Source organism: Marmota monax, unplaced genomic scaffold (assembly GCF_021218885.2).
Source record: "Marmota monax isolate L192 unplaced genomic scaffold, Marmota_monax_Labrador192_F-V1.1 WCK01_AAM20220418_F8-fsc00008, whole genome shotgun sequence".
Lineage (NCBI taxonomy): Eukaryota > Metazoa > Chordata > Mammalia > Rodentia > Sciuridae > Marmota > Marmota monax.
Window position 1 is genome coordinate 29106876 of NW_026694432.1, and position 18471 is coordinate 29125346.

General features: G+C 62.0%; 1 protein-coding gene and 1 long non-coding RNA gene across 7 annotated transcripts in view; one reads left to right on the forward strand and one right to left on the reverse strand.

The window, feature by feature from the left end:
* Positions 1 to 18471, reverse strand: part of Kazn (kazrin, periplakin interacting protein) — a 954456-nt gene that overhangs the window by 60729 nt on the left and 875256 nt on the right. The window lies entirely within an intron of this gene.
* LOC124110012 (uncharacterized) lies at positions 342 to 5454 on the forward strand. The gene is made up of 3 exons (XR_006857154.2): positions 342 to 454; positions 857 to 1036; positions 1879 to 5454. It is a non-coding gene; the product is annotated as an uncharacterized LOC124110012 (long non-coding RNA).

The window sequence follows — 18471 nt, forward strand, 5'->3', positions numbered from 1 at the left end:
GAAGACCACAGACCTGTGGACACGGGGAGAGAGCCGGGGGCAGCAGGGCAGAGGGGGGCTGCCCTGGAGGAACCCAGAGCTCACCTGGAGGACAGCCCCCTCCCGCTCCCCCGGAGCCCAGCACCAGCAGCAGGGAAATGGGTGGGACGGGAGGGCGGGCGGCGGGTTTTGTTTTCCAGCCTCTGAAGGAGAATCCAGGAAAAGTCCTCCTTCCTCCAAATCTACACTAAAAATAGTGGCCGTGGCCAGGCCGGAACACACTCCCTAGGCTTGGGGGAGGGGTGCTTCTGGAAACAGCTCCACCAGCCTCAGGCCCCACGCCCACACCATGACGCCTGTTTTTAAAGGCTCACGGGGGTGTGTAAGGTCAAGTCTCAGGCAAGACGATGGCTCTGGCTCAGTCCTAAGAGAGGAAGTGGGGACGTGCAGCAGGGGACAACCAGAGGACTGGGAGGTGGGTTACCGGGGTGCAAGCTGGAATGCTGTGTGGCTTTGGGAACTCATGTCCCTCTCTGTGCTTTGTATAAGAAGCTGCTCTGGGTGCTGAGTGATGTGGAGACTGGTCCCACCAGCTCTGTCTACCCTAAGGCCGTTCAAGTTTCAGTGCAGGTGACAGCCTGGTGGCCAGTCAGTGTCTTCCCAGGCGAGTTCAGAAGAGAGGAGAGGCAGTGGAGAGCAGGGTCCAGAGGGCAGAGCCTGGAGCCAGACCTCCTGGCCTCAAATCCCAGCTCCCCACGCACTAGCTGTGGGACCCGGAGCGAATCACGTCAGGCCTGTCTGTGTCCGCAGGGGAGGGACGGGGTTCCCGCCCAGGTATGTGCCCCGTGAGCAGGCACCGTGTCCCGTCACCCATCAGCCTGCAGCGGCTGCGAGGCTCCAGCAAGAACCCAGACGTGCTCCCGAGACGCGGCCACAGCCAGCAGAGCCCCGGCACCCGGTGGACCTCAGGGCCCAGGAGAATGAGGGAGGGTGAGAGTCACGCACGGCGAGGACGGACCCCATAGACTGACCGCCGCACTCCTGGGCCAACGTGGAGGTGAGATGCCGCCAGTGAACCCACCTGGGCGGGCAGCAAGAGGGGACAGTGCCAGGGGCATAGGAGGGCTTCGGGTGCCAAGGAGGCTCGACTCCCGGATCTGGTGCTGGTCACCCTGGTGGGGTCAGCTTGTGAAAATCCGAGACGCAGGCCCGAGACCTGCGCTGTCCCACAGTAGGTGACCTTTCAGCAAAAAACTTTAAGAACTGCGCCTGCCTTGCAGGGTGTCCCCGGAATAGCGTCCAGCGTGTGGACAGCCCGGGGCTCTCAGCTCTGTGGTGCAGGTGTGTTGGCCCCAGGACACTGGGGGGCCCTGCGAGGGCCTGGGCAGCTCCAGCTGTGGGCACATGTCCTCCTACCAACCCTCGGGCCTCCTGGGACTGGGGGGGACATGGGCTCCGTCCTCTGTTGAGGTCCAGCTCAGTCCTGCATGGGCCCTGGCAACGTGGTCCAGTGCCCCTGTGGGTAGCAGTGAAGAGGGTTCCCAGGAAGGATGGGTGGGGGCTGGCAGGAGGTGTCAGTGGGGCCTCCGTAGCGATGGCGACGGTGACGATGGCGATCACGGCGCAGTGGGTATCTCCCCAGAGCCGCACTGGCTCAGGTATCGGTCTCCGCCTTGGAAATATTTACTAAAACTTCCTTCAAAGCAACCTAGGAGGGGGACCCTCATCCTCCCCAGCTGACCCGTGAGGACACTGAGGCAGGGCCGGGTCAGCCTGGCCCGGCTGGGGAGAGGCAGGGGCAGGGCCAGGCAGGGTGACAGTGTCCAGATGGCTGGTGCCCGGCAGGGCTGTGGGGAGCAGCCTGGTGGCCCCACCCACGAGAGGTTCCGACCCCTGCAGGCCACAGCTCGCTTCTCCCAGGACGGCTGCTGGGCCAACCCAAATCTCGGTCCAGGCAGAGCTGCAGCAGGACACCGAGGATGCCAGTCGCCTCCAGCTGGCCAAGTGACCCCAGGAGACCCGCAGCCTCAGGCTGCAGTCACCTGCACCCGGGCTGGAAGACCCCAGAGTCTCGGGAGCTGTGCAGACGCCGTCACCAGGAGAGAGCTCCTGGGCCCACAGGTGACCGCTGCAGACCCCGCGGCCAAGGATCCACGCCGCCCGGGTCGGCTTCCGCAGCCACAAAACTCACCCCCTCCTCTTCCTCCTCCCCTCCCCCAGGGCCCCACCAGGGCTTCCAGATGTGGGGGGACAAGAACGGGGGGGGGCTCTTCTTCCCGACTCCTCACGGCCTTGGCAGAAAGAATGAGCTGGGATCCTGCCTCTGAGGTCCCCTCTGCGGGGACTCGTGACTGCAGCCGGGAGCGCAGTGGCAGCAGGAAGCTCTCTGGACTTGTCCACCGACGGCCACTTCTTCTAAGGCACCGTCTCAGGGAATCAAACACCGCGGCCCCCGCAGGCCCGAGATACCTGACGCTGTTCCTTTAATTGGGGGGCGCGAGGGTTTACAGCAGGACTGGAAGTCTACTGTGATTAAGACCTCATCAAATATTGAGACCGCCACGTCCAGATCCGTTAATGACCATACATTTAAATGTTAATGAGTATAATTAGATGAGCGATTAGCCAAGCCTGCCACCAAACACATACGCAGGGCCGGTGAACCCCCGCACTGTAGAATCCCACGTGTGAGCACACGGACGCGCGTTGACGTCGCCGACGGGTTCTGGTTTGTCTGAGAAAAAGTCCAAAGGGTGGCCCGGGAAAGGGACAGGGAGATGGAGCTATCAGGCTGAGAAGAAGGCAGGGAGATGGAGGACCCTGAGGACCCCGGGGGATCCTTAGAGGTTGCGAAGATCAAATAAGTGCGCAGGTGAGAATTTGCAACCCCCCACGGACGGGGAGCTCACTACTGCCCAGGGTGGCCAGGTCCAACTCTCAGGTCTCACCCTAGAGGCAGGATTGTGTGAATGGCTTACGGGGGGTGACACTAAGTCTCCCCCAGAATTCTAAGGCTTCAAATCCAATCCCTCAGGACTAAGGGGACCCCAGCATCTACAAAAGGTGTTTTAAACAGTCAAGCGTCTCCTTGGTCAAGAACAAGATAGGCGGGACCTGCAGCAGTTACCAACAGGAAGTCCCACCCGGAGCATCCAGCAAACTCACCGCAGCAGACCGTGAGCAGGAGACCGTGAGCCGGGCACCCACCGGGCTTGAGGCTGGGGAAACCAGACAGATAATGTCTCTATCTTGACGGACAGTCACAATGACACACTTTTAATGATTATTTAAATAGGATGATTTACATGGGAGCTGAGGTCCATGTGGTGGGGACGTCCCCAGGCAGCAGGTGGACGCAGCCTGGGACAGTCTTGCCAAGAGCAGGGAGGAGCTCCAACAGGGCTCAGCCTCTGCAAAGGCCCTGGGGCAGCGAGGAGCAGGTGGTGAAGTCGGGGACAGCTGGTGGGGCTCCCTCCCGGGGGCAGTAGGCCTCCTTGGATCTGCTCTGAATTGGTTTCCTGTGGCTACAGGAGCACAGTCTCAGTGGCTTCTAATCCTCCCTCAGTTCTGGGGACGAGGGGCTGGAGATGGCGGTGTGGCAGGGCCACAGTCTTTCCAAGTCTCTCCCCTTTCCCAAATGCAGTCACTTTCTCAGATCGAGCGGAACCCGTCACTCAGGCCACAGCTGTGCTGAAGGCGCCTCCCTCACTCCGGCTGCCTGGGGAAGACGGGGGACACACGGACACAGGGAGGCCGGCCAGGGTCGACAGCTGTCCTGCCGGGAAGGGTGCTGGCCTGTGGCCACAGAGAAGCAGGCAGAGCTGTGTACCCCAAGGAGGGGACTGTGCCCACCCCCAAACTCCTAAGAGACAGGGTCACGAGGCAGAGCCACAAGGTGTGCCCGGTCCCACGCAGGCCCAGACCTGCCCGCGCTGACAGTTCCCCCACAGCAGGTGCCTCCCTAGGAGGGAGGGAAGTGCGTCCCTCCAGCTAACCATGCCAGCGGTCCCCGAGGGCCACCATGGGCCCCTCCCTGCAGGTGAGAGGTCTGCACACACGGAGCTCCGGGCAGTGACCTTCCTCCCCGAGGAGTGAGTGACTGGATTGTGGGTTAGACGTCAGGCTCTGGTGGTTTTGACCAATGTGAGTCACTCTGGAGCTGGAGAACAGCAGAATGTGGGAGGGCAGCAAGGAAATGTCACCCCTCCCTGGCCACCACAGCCCGTCCTGGGCACGTCGACTCTTCGAAAGAAAGTACTTAGTGCTCACAGCATCTCTACTGCGCTCCAAGGAGTCGGAACACCATGAACCTAAAGATGGGCCCTGCACAGGGTGCTACTGTATCGCCCTCATTGTACAGAGGAAGGTCACCAGGGCCAGCCTGGCTGGTCAGTCGGGGGATTTGGCCTGGAGAGGGCTGGGCACTGAGCGAGGTGACAGACTTCAGGAACAGCCTCACCTGCCCTTGCACTTCCCGGCTGCTCCTAGGAGCTCCTGCAGGGGGGGCAGGGTGGGGACAGATCAGGAAGGGCCTGAGGCTCGGAGACAAAGTCACTTCAACAACAAACCAGAGACCCTGCTGGGGGTTCAAACCAGTTTTCTGGTTCTTCAGCCTAGTTCCTGCTCAGCACCTGTCCAGGTGGCTGGTCCACCCCAAGTCGGAACCCTCCACTGAAATGAGCACCCCTTTCCTCAGGTTCACAGCAATCAGGTCACCTGAGCATCCTCCTGTCTCCCATGATGATCCTTGGGCTGGGGGTGAGACTCAGAAGCAGACACTGATGGACAGGGAGGCAAAGAAGTTCTGATCCACGAAATGACTATTTCCCTAAGGAGCCACAGGGCATTTGCACTTACCGCTTGTGGGACCTTAGACCCCTCCCCAATCCTAAGCACATGGTGCAGTCCCCTGTCTCCTTCGGGTCAGTTGCTGTCACCTTTCTAGAGAGGATTTCACTTCTCCTGCTGCCTCTAAACTGCGATGTCACCAGACACCCTCTCCCCTGCACTCTGTTCCCTCCTAGATTAATTTTTCTAGAGACTCTTTTCCCGTCTGACTCCATCTGTTTTGTTCTCACTTAACCGTCTTAACCGCCATGGCCCTAGACCACAGAAGGCGCAGATCCATACGTGTGGGAGCGTTTGGTGTCTGTGCATGGGGTGCAGAAGGGACGGGAGGAAGAAGGGTCAGCAGGAGGGTGCTCAGAGCTGCCAGGCCCAGAGCTGGAGGCTGGGGTCACTCCAGGATAGAGGACAGCATCTGCTAGGCCACGGTCACTGGTGGGAACCGTCAGTCTCACCTGAGCCCTGCCCACTCGGACCCTGGAAGAACCGTCCCAGCAGGGGGCTGGCTGTGGGCTCTGGGCACGGCCCGTGGGCTGGGAAGGGCGGTCTGCCTGTCCCGTGGCGATTTCCTTTTGCCCTGGGCGTCTCTGAATGCCACCAATCTCTGTGTTCTCATTCCCTTGATGCCCGTCCTCTGCTCCGTCCTGGGGCCTGGGGCCTGGGGCCTGGGACAAGCGCCCCCCCCCCCCGCCCCCGTTTAACTGTCAGGGCCAAAAGCTCAAGAACTGACCACCTCTGTCTTCTGGTCAGCTTATCCGCCCTGTGACCTGACGAGAACGGTTTAGAGGAGGAAAAGTTGATCTGGGGCTCACGAGGCCTCAGTCCCTGGACGGCAGCTCGGTTGCTCGGGGCCCAGGTGAGGCAGGTGCCACGGCGGGAGGGGGCGGGGGAGGAAAGCAGGAGGGACAACAGGACCCAGAGTCTCACTCCCCAAGGCCAAACACAACCCACAGCCCTCCGGCCACACCGACCAGCCGAGCCTCTCACGCCCCATCATTTCACCCCCGAACATGACCCTGGTGCCCGCACGAGCTTCTGGGGGACACCTCGTATGCCAGCAGGTGCCGGAAGGGGCAGGCGTCTGTATCCCACCACCAGGTTCAGGTCCCGCTCCTCCACTCCCAGGGGCCTCTGTCACTTCTTGGTGTCTCTGGGTGCCTAGAGCCGGAGGGTGGCGGCTCCCACCTCGGGCTTCTCTAGAGAAGCGAATGGGGTGACGCACGACGGACGTCTCAGGATTCGGGACGGACCTGCCATTATTACCACTGGGGCTGTGGACGGTGCCATCTGAGGCTGAGGGATGGACAGAAAGGCCCTCCCACAAGAGAGACGGGGTCTGCACCGGCCACCCACCACTGGCCATCCCCGGCCTCTTCCTCCTTCTGTCCTAAAGATGCTGAGTGGTCCCCACCCCCGATGCAGGGCCCAGCGTTGGCCACAGGGGACAGATGGCCTACCCACGTCGAAGCTCACGCGTTCTGCCAAACTCCACGACCTGCCTGAGGCCAGACCCAGGCTGGACAGAAACAAGGCTCCTGAAGTCTCTCAGAGTAACCCCAGGGGTAGGCAGAGAACTGGGGCCACTCAGTGCTCGGGGCAGCAAGTCAAGGTGCAGCCAAGCACCTGCCGGTGTCCCGGTGGCCAACACACTGCACTCCCAGAGCAGGTTCCTGCCAGGCCCTGGGAACTCCCCAGGCAGAAGGGGGAGCGTGTCTCCAGCCGGGCAGGAGTCGGGGGACAGGGCCACCTCACTTCTGCCCCTGCTGGTGGCCCAGCTCCTGCACCACCTGCTAAGGAAGCCGGCAGGTCCCTGAGAGTGGGGCTCGGCCCTCTCATTGGCCAAGGGAGAACAGCCCCGTCTGTCTCCAAGGACGAGGCAGCTGCTCTGTCGGATGACCCAGCAGCATCCACGTTGGCTGGACACCTGTGGCTTTCTAAAAGCCTGAGCCCTGGAAGCTTTGGAAGCAACAGATTCTTAACGAACACATGACTTGAGCTGTTGCCCAACGGCCGAGGCGCTGACCCATCCAACCAGGAGAGCAGCGGGCAAGGTCAAGGCCCCGCCCAGCTTCCACCTGCCAGGCCCACCCGCTGCGGCCACACCCTGGGCAGCCACACCCTGGACGACAGGGGTCTCCTGCATTAGGACCTCAGCTGCCTTGTGGAGGGGCCCCCGGAGAGCACACTGCGTCCCCGCTTCTGCAGGCCACCTGACCACCACGGCGCCTCCAGGCCGTCAGCACCACAAAAGGCAGGACGACGGAGACGTCCATCCTGTGAAGGTCGTTGCAAAAATCAAGTCCACAACGACCCTGATCAACTCCACAAGAAGGGTCCGTTTACACGGGACTCAAGGGACGGAGGGGCCCATTACAGGACACCACGCGTCTGCGATCAGCAACTCCAAACGCCACAGCGACTCGGGACAGACACCGCGGCCCCCAACAGGAAACCGGCAAGAAGAATAAAAATACAGAAAGAAGTCAAGGAGGATGAGCAGGGGAGGGACCGCGGCTCCTCACAATGAGGGTATTTATGGATTCCGATTCCAACAAAATAAAACAGCAGGTGAGCGCTGGGGGCACGGGGACCCAGAGACAGGGACCCGGGGACGGTGGCTTTTCTTCAGGTGGATGACCCTTTGGAGCCCCACCTCCCACGGATGCCGAAGCCTGCAGACCACATGACACATCTGAGGACTGATTTGAAGTCATGGGGGGAGGGAGTGGAGGAGGGTGGGCGGAGCTGGCCATGGGGTGGCGGGTGGCCGGCCAGGTGACTGATGGGCTTGGGTTTGTCCCGTTATTTTGCTAACTTCTGTCAATGACTGGAACTTTGCATAGTAAGAAGACCTGCCACCAAGGTGGTGCTTGACAAAGCCTCTCCTCTGCTTTGTGGCTGGCGTCAACACCCGGCTCTGGGCAATGCGTCAAGCACCGGGCTCGGCCCCCCAGGGCTCGTGGGTTCTGCCGGTTCCAGCCCAGGCTGCTTTGACTCCTGAGCTGAGGAGGTCACTTGCCGGGCTCTCCATGAGCACAGTGTCCCAACGCTGCCTGCGCTCTTCCCAGTGGGACCCTGGGTTTGCGAGAAGAGGTGACGATGGGGTGACCATCATCCTGGGCTCAGCCCTGAAGGCCTTCCCACTTTTGCAGATCACGTCCAGGACGCTGCCTGGGTCACCAGGGGGCTCCCGGTGCCCTCATCCCCCTGGGTGGGGCTGGCTAAGGCGGGAGGGGAGGGGCTGCAGGCACGTGTGAGAAAGTGTCCCCCAGCACCGAGGACCTGTTTATCGGAGCCTCTTAAGGAAACGAGTGTAGAATTCCTGACTGTCCAGGGGGGGTCACGGAACGGAGCCAGTAATGGGCCGAAATCCAGCCCCCGTGAGCAGGATGACGGAGGAGGGGACTCTGGGGCTGTAGCTGGGGCAGGGGCCACCACCACTGTGACTCTGCTACATGGGGGCCATCGAGGTCCTGGGCAGTGGGTACCAGCGACAGAGGCCCTGTGACTCCATGGGCAGTTCGCCTGACCTCTGACCTTCGACCCTGCCTATTCCACAGGGTGGTTTGAAGGGCCACGTGAGATGACCCGAGGGGTGCTCCGCAGACACACTGGGCTTTAGCACTGCCGTCACAGCCTGGCGAGAACCAGTATTTCCATCCCCCCCCCCCCCATGGGCACATAAAGCTCTGGTCACACAGCAGGTGCACGCCACGGCCTGTGTCAGACTGACCAGGGCCTGCATGCCCCAGCAGGACCTGCAGTGACCCTGCCACCTCAGGCTACGGACCAGCTGGCGAAAGCGTCATCCTCGGCGACACTGGAGCCCCAGGCCCGGCCTGGCAGTGGGCACCCGGCGGCCTGGCCCGCATGCGGTTCACCACGCTGAGCTCCCGCTAAGGCTCAGCCATCCGCTCCGCAGGCCGAGGGCTTAAGCCACAAAGCCTCCAGGATCCTCATTAAGCCTCCGAGCAAAACGCTTATTTTATTAAAAGGGGAAAGAGGGCAGGGGAGCCGTCTGCTCTGGAACTCAGCAGAAGGGACTCCCGCTCCCAGGGCCACCCCTGACCCACGGCTGGGCCGAGGGGGGCCGGGGCCTCCTGCTCACGGGAGCTGCTCTGACCAGACACATCTTCAGCAAAGGGCTGGGTGGGCCGATGGGAGTGGGGGAGGGGGAGGGGGAAGGGGGGAGGGAGGACTGGGGAGGGGGAGGGCGGCAGTCAGACCTCAGCAGCAACCAACGCAGGAGGGGGCCGGGCTCCGGGCTCCAGGGCAGCTCTGCTCTGGAACCACCCACCCTGCAGAGCCCGGGAAGCTCTGTGGCCATTGCCTGCCCGTCTGCAGAGGCCAGGAAGCGGGGACAGGGTGACAGGAGTACTTGCTGTCCTTCCTCTTAACAGCTTGAGGAGCCTGGTGCTCCACGCGCCCCACGACCCTGAGGTCCTGCCGCGGTGCAGCCCCACCGACCTCTCAGGGTCATTACCAAAGGTCCCCGAGTGTCCCCAAGTCCCTGGCAGGGCCCCAGGACATGCTGAGCCACGAACGCCATTGTGGTGTCCTTGTTCCTTCCTGGAAGTTTCTGGAACTGAGACCTGGGCGCACCCCAGCCGTCTGCCCTGATTAATTTTCTCCCTAAGCACTTAGCACTGGATTCTATTTTTAACCCCCACCCCCCCCCCCACCCCCCCCCGTTTTACTGTCTCTTTTGTCAACTGCTGTGTCCCTGGCACCTGGAACAGTGCCTGGAACAGAGTAGGTGCTCAGGAAATACCGGGGGACATCACTCCCCTCAGGCTCTGGCCACTGCACCTGACTCTGCTCTGACCCTGGGCAGAGGTGGCCACTGGACCCAGGCTTATTCTGGGCCACAGGGATCCTCCCTTAAGAAACTGGGTGGAAACATGTCTCATGACCCCTACGGCGCGGGGCCTTTGCTGCTGTCCTTCTCTGTGCTGGGAAAGGACGCAGAGCTCATGTGTCACCCAGGGGCTGCACCCCCATGTCCCACCTACTAAACCACAGGCAGCGAGCATTTTTTCTTTTGAGGCACTGGGAGGGAACCGGCGTGCTCTACCACTGAGCTCTTTTTATTTTGAGACAGGATCTTGCTAAGTCGCCAGGGCTGGCCTCAAACTTGCTGTCCTCCTGCCTCAGCCTCTTGAGTCATTGGGATTACAGGTGTGTGCCACGCAGGCCGGCTGAAAGGTATGCATTTAAGATCAATGAAGTAGGAACGTCCTCAGCAGTCAGCCCGAGGAGGTCGAGGTCTGAAATCATCGTATTTACTTTGATTTTGCAAATGTGGAAACTCAGCTCTCAGGAGCCGAAGCCCAACATGAGCCGGGATTGGGTCACTTGGTCCCAGGCCTGTCCACTGCCTCGCTTTGACCTAGGCAAAGCCCAGCACCTCCCAGTGCCCAGGACACAGGGACTCTGTAATGGGGAAGGGGAGGCAGCGGGTGGGCTTGGTGGCTTCTCCGGCAGGGCTGGACCTAGGCTTGCGGAGAGCAGCCCAGCCACAGGCCGGGACGTGGACGTCCAAGGGGCAGCTTCTGGAGCAGACCGGGTGTGTGTGGCAGGGACACCGTGAGTGACCCGGGGGCAGGGTGAACTTGTGTGTCTACAGAACAGGGCACAGGTGCGTTGGGGACACACAAGGTGAAGGGGCTGTCATCTGTCTGCGGGGCTGGGGGTTTGCACTGTCCTGAGCCCAGTGTTAAGGCAGGGACCATTGTGTGACATGCAGGTGACACTCGTGGGAAAGGACACCCTTTGGTGCCTCCCCGACCCCTTTTCATGCCAGTAGCCGAGTCCAGGACACTGCCTGGGCATGGCCCTGGGGTGGGTGTCGTCCCTGGGGAGGGGCCAGCACTGGCCAAACCCTCGGGGCAGAATGGACGGCTTCCTGTCTTGCTGCTCTGTTTTTAAAGCCAGTTTGACCTCAGCCTGTGACTGGCACAGAGAGCCTGCAGGTGGCTCGGTGTGCCTGGCTGCACAGGTTATGACGCGGCACGTTTGGAACCCAGGGCCCCGTCACCGCCCTCCAGAGAACAAATGCGCCAAACCCCCAGAAGTGCGGATTTGGACCCGCGCCCTCAAACATGTCCCCAGGGCTTCTGCCGATTGGCACAGCAGGGACAGGGGACAGCTTGTCCCCAGGGAGCGCCTGTGTGACCTGGCCTCAGGAAGCCCTAGAAGGAGGCTCTTGTCACCTGTGTCACCCCGAGGCAGGGATGCAAGGCTAACAAGTGCCACACAACCTGGGTCCAAGTCCAGCTCCGCCCCTTCCCAGCGTGTGGCCTTGGGTGCCCCCTTACCTCCCTGGGCCCTCTGCCTCCTGGGGACAAAAGAGCACCCACCCCCAGATTTTAGGTGAGGAGGTGCCGGGGCGCTGGCGCGGTTCTGCAGGTGCTGGGGATGGGACCTGGCCTCGCGCACACTACACCATACGAGAGCGCTGCCCGGCCCACCTCGGTGTCTTCTGCGCAGGGAGACTTCCTTTCCTGGAAGCCCAGTGACCCCCCAGGGCCACTCAGAAGTAAGTGACAAGCCAGGCTAAGGACCCGGGCAGCCTCCTGACCCCAGGGCCGTCCTCTCTTAGGACGGAAGAAACAGCCCCGTGCAACTGGGTGCCGCAGCTCTGGGGCCACAGAGCTGTGGGATCCGGGGACCCGTCACTGGTACCAGCTGGGTGTCTGCAGATGTCTGTCCCCAGACTCAACCTGGTGCCCGGCCTCCCCAGGGCCTTCTGTGAACTGAACAAACGCTACAAGGGTCCCGGCCGGCCCGGGGCCACCTGGGACCCACCCCTGGCTTCTCACCCTCTGCCTGGTGCACAGTACCACCCGGTCATTGTCCCCCGCATCCTGTGCAGGATTCCTGCTCCACACCTGCCACCTCCAGGACTTCAGTTTTGCAGGGCTGATTGGGTAGCTCCTGGAAAACCCAGTCCCTCCCTGAATTGCCCCCATGGGTCAGTGAGTGACCCTCACGGTCCTCCCAAATCATGGTTGACCGCCTGGGATGGCGCCAGCGCTCAGTGTGCCCCAGGCCGGAACATCGTGCCCACCCTACGGGTCCCCAGGGCTGAGCAGGTGGAGCAGACAGGAGACCAGCAGGTGGGCATCCAGCAGGAGGGCGCGGGGCGGGGGGCCCTGGCCCGCGCTGGCTTGGTCCTCGAAGCACAGTGACCCATAAGTTCTAAAAATGCCACTGCACGGCTGAGGGCACCCAGGGCTCTTGGGAAATAAGAGTGATGACATGAAAGGCTGGCAAGGGGCACCCCGAGATTCCCATCTGCAGGCAGGTCGGGGCGGCTCTCTCCGCGGAGCAGCCAAAGCCATTTCCGAAGGAAGACCTCAGGAGCCCAGGGCCAAGGTCAGGCTCTGGACGGGGGCCAGCCGCTGGGGCTCAAGGCGGGAGGAAGAGAGGGAGGAAGGAGAATCAGAGATTTGCAGGCCCCCCTGGGGGCGGAACCTTCACCTGCTAACCCCGCTCTATCCTGCAGACACCCTTCCAAAGGCGGCACTGCGAGGTCCGTCCCATGATAAAATGAAGCCCAGAGAGGTGGAGTAACTTGCCCAACGCCACACAGCAGTGAGACCTGAAATCTCCAACATTCTCAGCCAGGTCCACCTGTCGCGAAGGCCAGCGTCCTTTCTACCTTCTCAACCAAATGCCCATCAGGTTTGACCGTGAACTTGACAAGCACTTGCTGGTTGTGCCCAGCCAGATGGCAAGGTGCTGATAGTGTGAGTCCTGGGTCTGAATCCAGGCTCCACCAAGTCAGGGGGTTTTCAACTCTGTGCCTCAGTCTCCCCATCTCAAGTGAAGCCCACCAGCTCACCTTCCTGTGGGGTCACGGGAGACTGCAGATTTACTTTGTAGGGGTGTTTGGGCTGGAATGCGCCCCACGCATGGGGAGCCGAGTTTCCCGCCCTCCGCAGGGCCCCGAGGTCTGCCCTCCCCCTGGCTGTCTTCCAGGGTGACATCAACGACATCCTTACCTACTTTGGGGACGATGGAGAGAGGAAGAGCTAGGCCCCAACCCACACAGGCCAGTCTGGAACAGCTTTTAGCCACAAAACTATGAAAACCATCAGGGAGTCGATCAATTAGCAGCTGGATGTGCCGCCTCCTTCCCTGCTCTGCGCTGGCTGAGGAACCCAGGGGCAGTTCCTGTCCTTGTTGGGGGGCAGAGGGCCAGCATCCAGCATTGGACAGCGTCCCAGGCCTGCCCGGCTCCTGGCAACTGACCCACGTCTCCACTTCCTGCCTGCCACATTCCGAGCCAGGAACACTTCACGCCAGGCTCACCGCTGGACAGTGACTGGCCGTGTGCTTGGCCTGTCCAGGTACTGTGCCCAGGTACCGCCCAGCCACCGCTGTGCTAATAATAGGAATTAGTAATGTGGGAACACAGCCATTTTACAAGCGAGGAAGCTGACACAGAGAGGTTAAGCCACTTGCCCAACGCTGCACGGGAACAAAGTGGTCAGCCTGGTGGGTTTGGAAGGGCTGCCTGAAGGGCTCGGAGGTCCTGAGCACTGCTGGCCCTCGGTCTCGGGGCTGCCCTGAGGGAAGGCCTTGGAGCTGTTCCCCACTAGAGGCCCAGGCGGCTCTCCCAAGGGCTGGTCCCACGTGGGGTGCGCCACGCCCGGGCCCCCTGCCCCGCTGCAGCCCACAGGGATAAGTGACGTGAAACAGAGAAACAGAGGTGGTGACGATATGCCGTCCAGGACCCGACAAGCACGTGAGGCTGGCAGGCCTGGGACAGAAAGTTCCAGAAGGACCTCTGCGCCAGGTGGCACACGAGCTGTGGCTGAGGAGCCAGGAGGGCAGGGGATGCTGGGAAGGGACACTCTGGGCTGAGGGCCCAGCAAGGCCCAGGGGCACCCAGAGGAGCCAATGGCCTCAGGGCAGCTGGGAACAGGAGAGGGGAGAGGGCGGGAGATGGCCGGCGGGGTGCTGGCCACGGAGACCACAGGCTGCCTGGAGGGACGGGCCTCCAGGGACTGGGCGGGACTGGCCCTGGGTCAGGCATAAAGGACACACAGAGGGCAGCCGGCCACTCCACCTGCTCCTGACCATACCTTGGGCACTCGGAGGACGCTGGCTGCAGAAACGGCCAAGGCAGCCCCCCAACATCCCTGCAGCCCCCACCCCGACGCATGTGGTCACTGCCCAGGGTCAGAGCGGGGGACAGACACCGGCCTCTCCAGAGCCCGGAGGAGCAGGCGGGCTGCAGAGGGTCACAGCCCGGCCAGCACCAGCCCCGCACGATGGCCGCCCAGATCTGCTCACAGCAGTGGGGTGGTGGCCGGCCTGATGGCTTTCTGGGACACCCTGGGGACCACGCTGTGAGGCTGCTGGCTCCTACACGGAGGCAACATGTTTAGAAGGTCAAAACGCACCAGTGGGCGCGAGCATGTGCACCAGGGCCACCAGCTGCTGGCCTGGGACAGCGGGTCCAGAGAGGCAGCGGTCCCTGGGATGCCACTGCAGGGACTTGGGGACGGTCTCCCAGAGGCGACAGGCGTGAGCTGAGGGGTGGGACTGGCGCTTCTGTTGAGCTCCGTTTCCTGAGCGGCAGGTGGGGACACGAAGGTGTCCGGGCTCCTCCTGACAGCGAAGGGTTGGGACAGGTGCAGCCCCAAGAGACAGTCCCCTGAGCTCAGAGGCCACGGCTTCCTGGGACCCACGTGGCCTGGCAATAGGGATGCCCCTGGGTGCTCACCTTCAGCCACATACCATCTCCCCCAGGTCCCCGCTCCGTGGGCAGCTGCCCTTCCCAGCCCTGGCCACCTTCGGCACCGTTAATTAGCCCATGTAATAAACAGACGAGGGAAAGAGGGACCCGGCACTTCAGGAAACCCATGATCCAGGGACTTTCCAACGCCATCTTCTGACGAGGTAAAGAGGACCACGTCAGCCCAAGGGCCCTGAGACAGCTGGACCCCACAGAGGGTCCTGTGATGCAGTCACGGGAGGCCAGACCTCCGGTGGCACAGTCCTCTGGCTCTGAGGAAGGAAGTGGAGACAGCTCGCAGCCCCGGGGGCTATGGGGCACTGTGACCCAGGAGCCAACAGCAGAAGTCCCCGTGTCCACTCTGGAGGCTGCAAGCCCTGGAGCAAGGCTCCGGAAGGGATGGTCCTGCTGAGGGCTGCAGGGACCACCTGCTGCGGTCCTGTTCCTGGCCACTCTTGGCGTTCGCGGCCTACAGATGCGTGGCCCTGATCTTTGCCCTCACCTTCTCCTGCAGTCCCCCTGGGGGTGTCCGCAAGGACCTTAGTCAAGTAGGGCCCATCCTAAGCCAGTATGACCTCTTCTTTAATGGCACCCACAATGACTTGAATTCTAAACAAACTGGTCCTCCGGGGACCTGGGAGTGAGGACACATGAATTTCATGGGACACAGGTCAACATAAAACCCACAGCATGCTCTAGAGCAGGGACTGGTGGGCCAAGAGCCAGGCGGTCCCTGTCACAGGCCACATGGGCTCTGTTGTAGCTGGTCACCTCTGCAGCTAGATCCCGAAAGCAGCCTTAGAAAGGCAGGTAGAGAAATGGCCGTGTTCCAGTAGGACTTGGTTCACAAGGACAGGTGGCGAGCTGGACTGGGTCTGCGCGGACCCCTGCTCTCCGAGGACGCGCTTGGACATTGGAATGGGACAGAACCGCATCGGGATTAGAAGCTCCGTGGTTTCGAGCTGGTTACCGAATCTCTCCCAGCTCAGGCTTCCCAGGTGAGGGGCAGCACGGGAACACCCATCTCACAGCATCCTCATGTCCCCTGGAACAGCCTGTGCCAGCCACCTGTCCTCGGCGGTTGCTGGTTACAGCCAGGTCCTGCCTCCCCCAGCTCCACCGAGCGCCCTCTGCAGGGGCCGCCGCCTGCTCTCGTCCACACTCTGGGATCAGGTGAGGTCAGCTGTGGGGTTGGTGGAAAGGGCGGGCAGGTGAGGTCGGATGGAGGGGTGGTGGCCTTACCTAGCAATTCCCAGGAGCCACCAGGTGCCGAGCGCTTCCCAGGCCCGACCTTAGCCAACCCCCAGAGCCTCCTGACCTCCAGGACAGGTTCCGAGCACAACCTGAGTCTTAGTGGGGCTGAGTGACACCTGGGAGCCTGCCTTCACCTGGCCACCACCTTCCAACGGCACCACAGGCTGGGCACCGGGCCCCCCCACACAGGCTTGAGGGGGACACTTAAGGTACAAACTCCACGTGGTGCTGTCTCCAGGGACACAGAGGGAAGGGCAGGGACAGCAGACATGGCAGTCCAAGGCCGGAGGGAGGAAGAGAAGTTGAAAAGCACCGTGAACCCCTCACCCAAGCACAGAGAGCCCCAATCCCAGGCTGACCCCGTGTCCCTGAGAAATGCCACACTGTGCTCTGTCCGGAAGGAGGGGGCGTGAGCTCTGGGAGCTCTGCTGATCCAGGTGGCGAGAGGCAACCCTGGTCCCCCGCACTGGACCTGGGCCATGGGGACGCCTGCCCACCTGTCAAGGGTGGAGCTGTCCAGTGTGGCGGGGGCAGGGTGAACTGCAACCACCCCGGGGCCACGTGCAAGTGTAAGTGTGCTCAGAACGGCCAGCAGTGAGAGGCCCTGAGGGCCGTGGCCTGTGGCCAGTGTCCCCGGATCCCTTCCCTTCTCCCCCAATCCTGGCCCAACACAGAGGTCCCTGCTGAGCTCACATCTGTCTGTCCCCCAGGCCTCAGTGAACCTTGAGGATGAGGTGGCCATCCGTAGAGTAAGACCCCAGCCCAACGGATGCTGGTAACGAGGTCACCCCCAGGAAATGCCCACAGCAGGCAGACAAAGGAGGGACAGGGGGCCCAGCATGGACCCGAGACCTGCCCGGGTGCTCCCGGGGTCCCCAGCTGTCACGCCCTCGCCAGTTCTCTCCCAGGGCCCCGCTCCCAAATCTCTGGGAAATCTATAAACCACAAACCGACTGGAAATTCACCCACTTATGAAAATTGTCCTGGGCACCGTTAATTAGCCCATGAAGTAAACAGACGAGGGGAAGAGGGACCCGGCGCTTCAGGAAACCCATGATCCAGGGACTTTCCAACGTCATCTTCTGATGAGATAATGAGGACCGCGTCAGCCCAAGGGTCCTGAGAACGGCTGGACCCCCAGACGGTCCCGTGACCAGGCCGACGTCAACCCCGCGTGCTTCCCAGGCCCGCCCCTCCCCAAGTTACTGTGAGAGAAGACCTGAGACCCCTGGAGGGGCCGTGCCCCCCACTCCCCCGGCAGGTGCGCCCGCTCCTGCTCCTGCACAGATCCTTGTGCCTGAGGGTCCTTCCTGCCACCTGTGTCAAGGACCCCGCTTGCCTGAGATGAGGTCCCCCTCTCCTGGAAGTCCTGTGACTTCTTCCAGTGGCAATAAGAACGGGGATGATCAAAACCACAGCTGGCCGGCTGGCCCTCCCAAGTCCAGCGGGGGCCACGTCCCGATTGCTGAACGTGACCTGGGGTCACTGGATTTCCCAGCATCGTGAAGGCCACGGCCCCGAAAAGCCACTCTGAGCACAGCATGTGGTGGCCCCGAGTACGGCTGTCCCACTCCTTATCCGAGTCCTCCAGCAGGCCCCGGCCGGCCAGCCCTCACTCCTTCAGTGACTCTTAACCCTGCTCTCCCTGGGCCTGCAGGTGGGGACAGCAAACGGAGATGCCCCCTCTGGGGACGCCACCTCTGCCTGGGAAGGTGGCCCTGCTCTCAGCCTCACTACCTACAAGCGAGGAGCACCTTCTGTGGGTCCCTGAGAGAGAGGCCAGGAGGTGGAGGGACGGGGCGGGGCCTGAGGCCAGGCGTGAGGAGCAGCCCCTCCCTCGGGAGCCTCCTCATCCCCGCCCCTCCACACTCACAGATGCTCCTAAGTCGGCGTCCTACCCGTCTGTCCGGGGGACTGTGAGGGTCTCTCCCTGGACAGCCCGTCAAGACCCTACCAACCTCCCAGCCCATCTGGTCTCCATGAGAATCAGACCCAGGACCTTCGTCAGGTCCTAGCTCCTTCCTGGCCTCGCGGACCCCACAGGAAACAGCCCCGGGCCCTTCCCTGCAGCAACCCTGGCCCCATGCAGAGCCCACTCCTGCCCTCAGCCTGGGCACTAGCCTGCTGCTGGGCTCCTCCCCGTCGGGGCCAGGCTGTTCCAATAAAGTAGAAAATCTCAAAGACACTGACGGACTTCTAGAGACATATGATCTGCCCCAACTGAACCGGGAGGACATTCACAATTTAAACAGATCAATTTGGAGCAATGAAATAGAAGACGCCATTAAAGCCCCCCCCCCCCCAACCAAGAAAAGCCCAGGGCCAGACAGTTCTCAGCTGAGTTCGACAGAGAGGAATTAATCCCAATGGCCCTGTAGTTATTCAATGAAATAGAAAAGGAGGGCCAGGCAGTGTCCACGGTCCAGAGCCCTGCTCCGGCCACCCCATGCTCCACCCCACGCTCCTCCACGCCTCTGTCGGACCCGCGGTGGCTCCTGCAAAGATCTCATCTTTCCCACCTAATGATCCATCTGCCCCTTGCTGTCCCTCTAAACTGCCGGGACTGGGAGACGCTGCTAAGGCTCCTCTGCTCCCCAAGATCCCCATCCTCTCGAAGGGCCCTGACCTGGCCTGAGGCCAGGTGT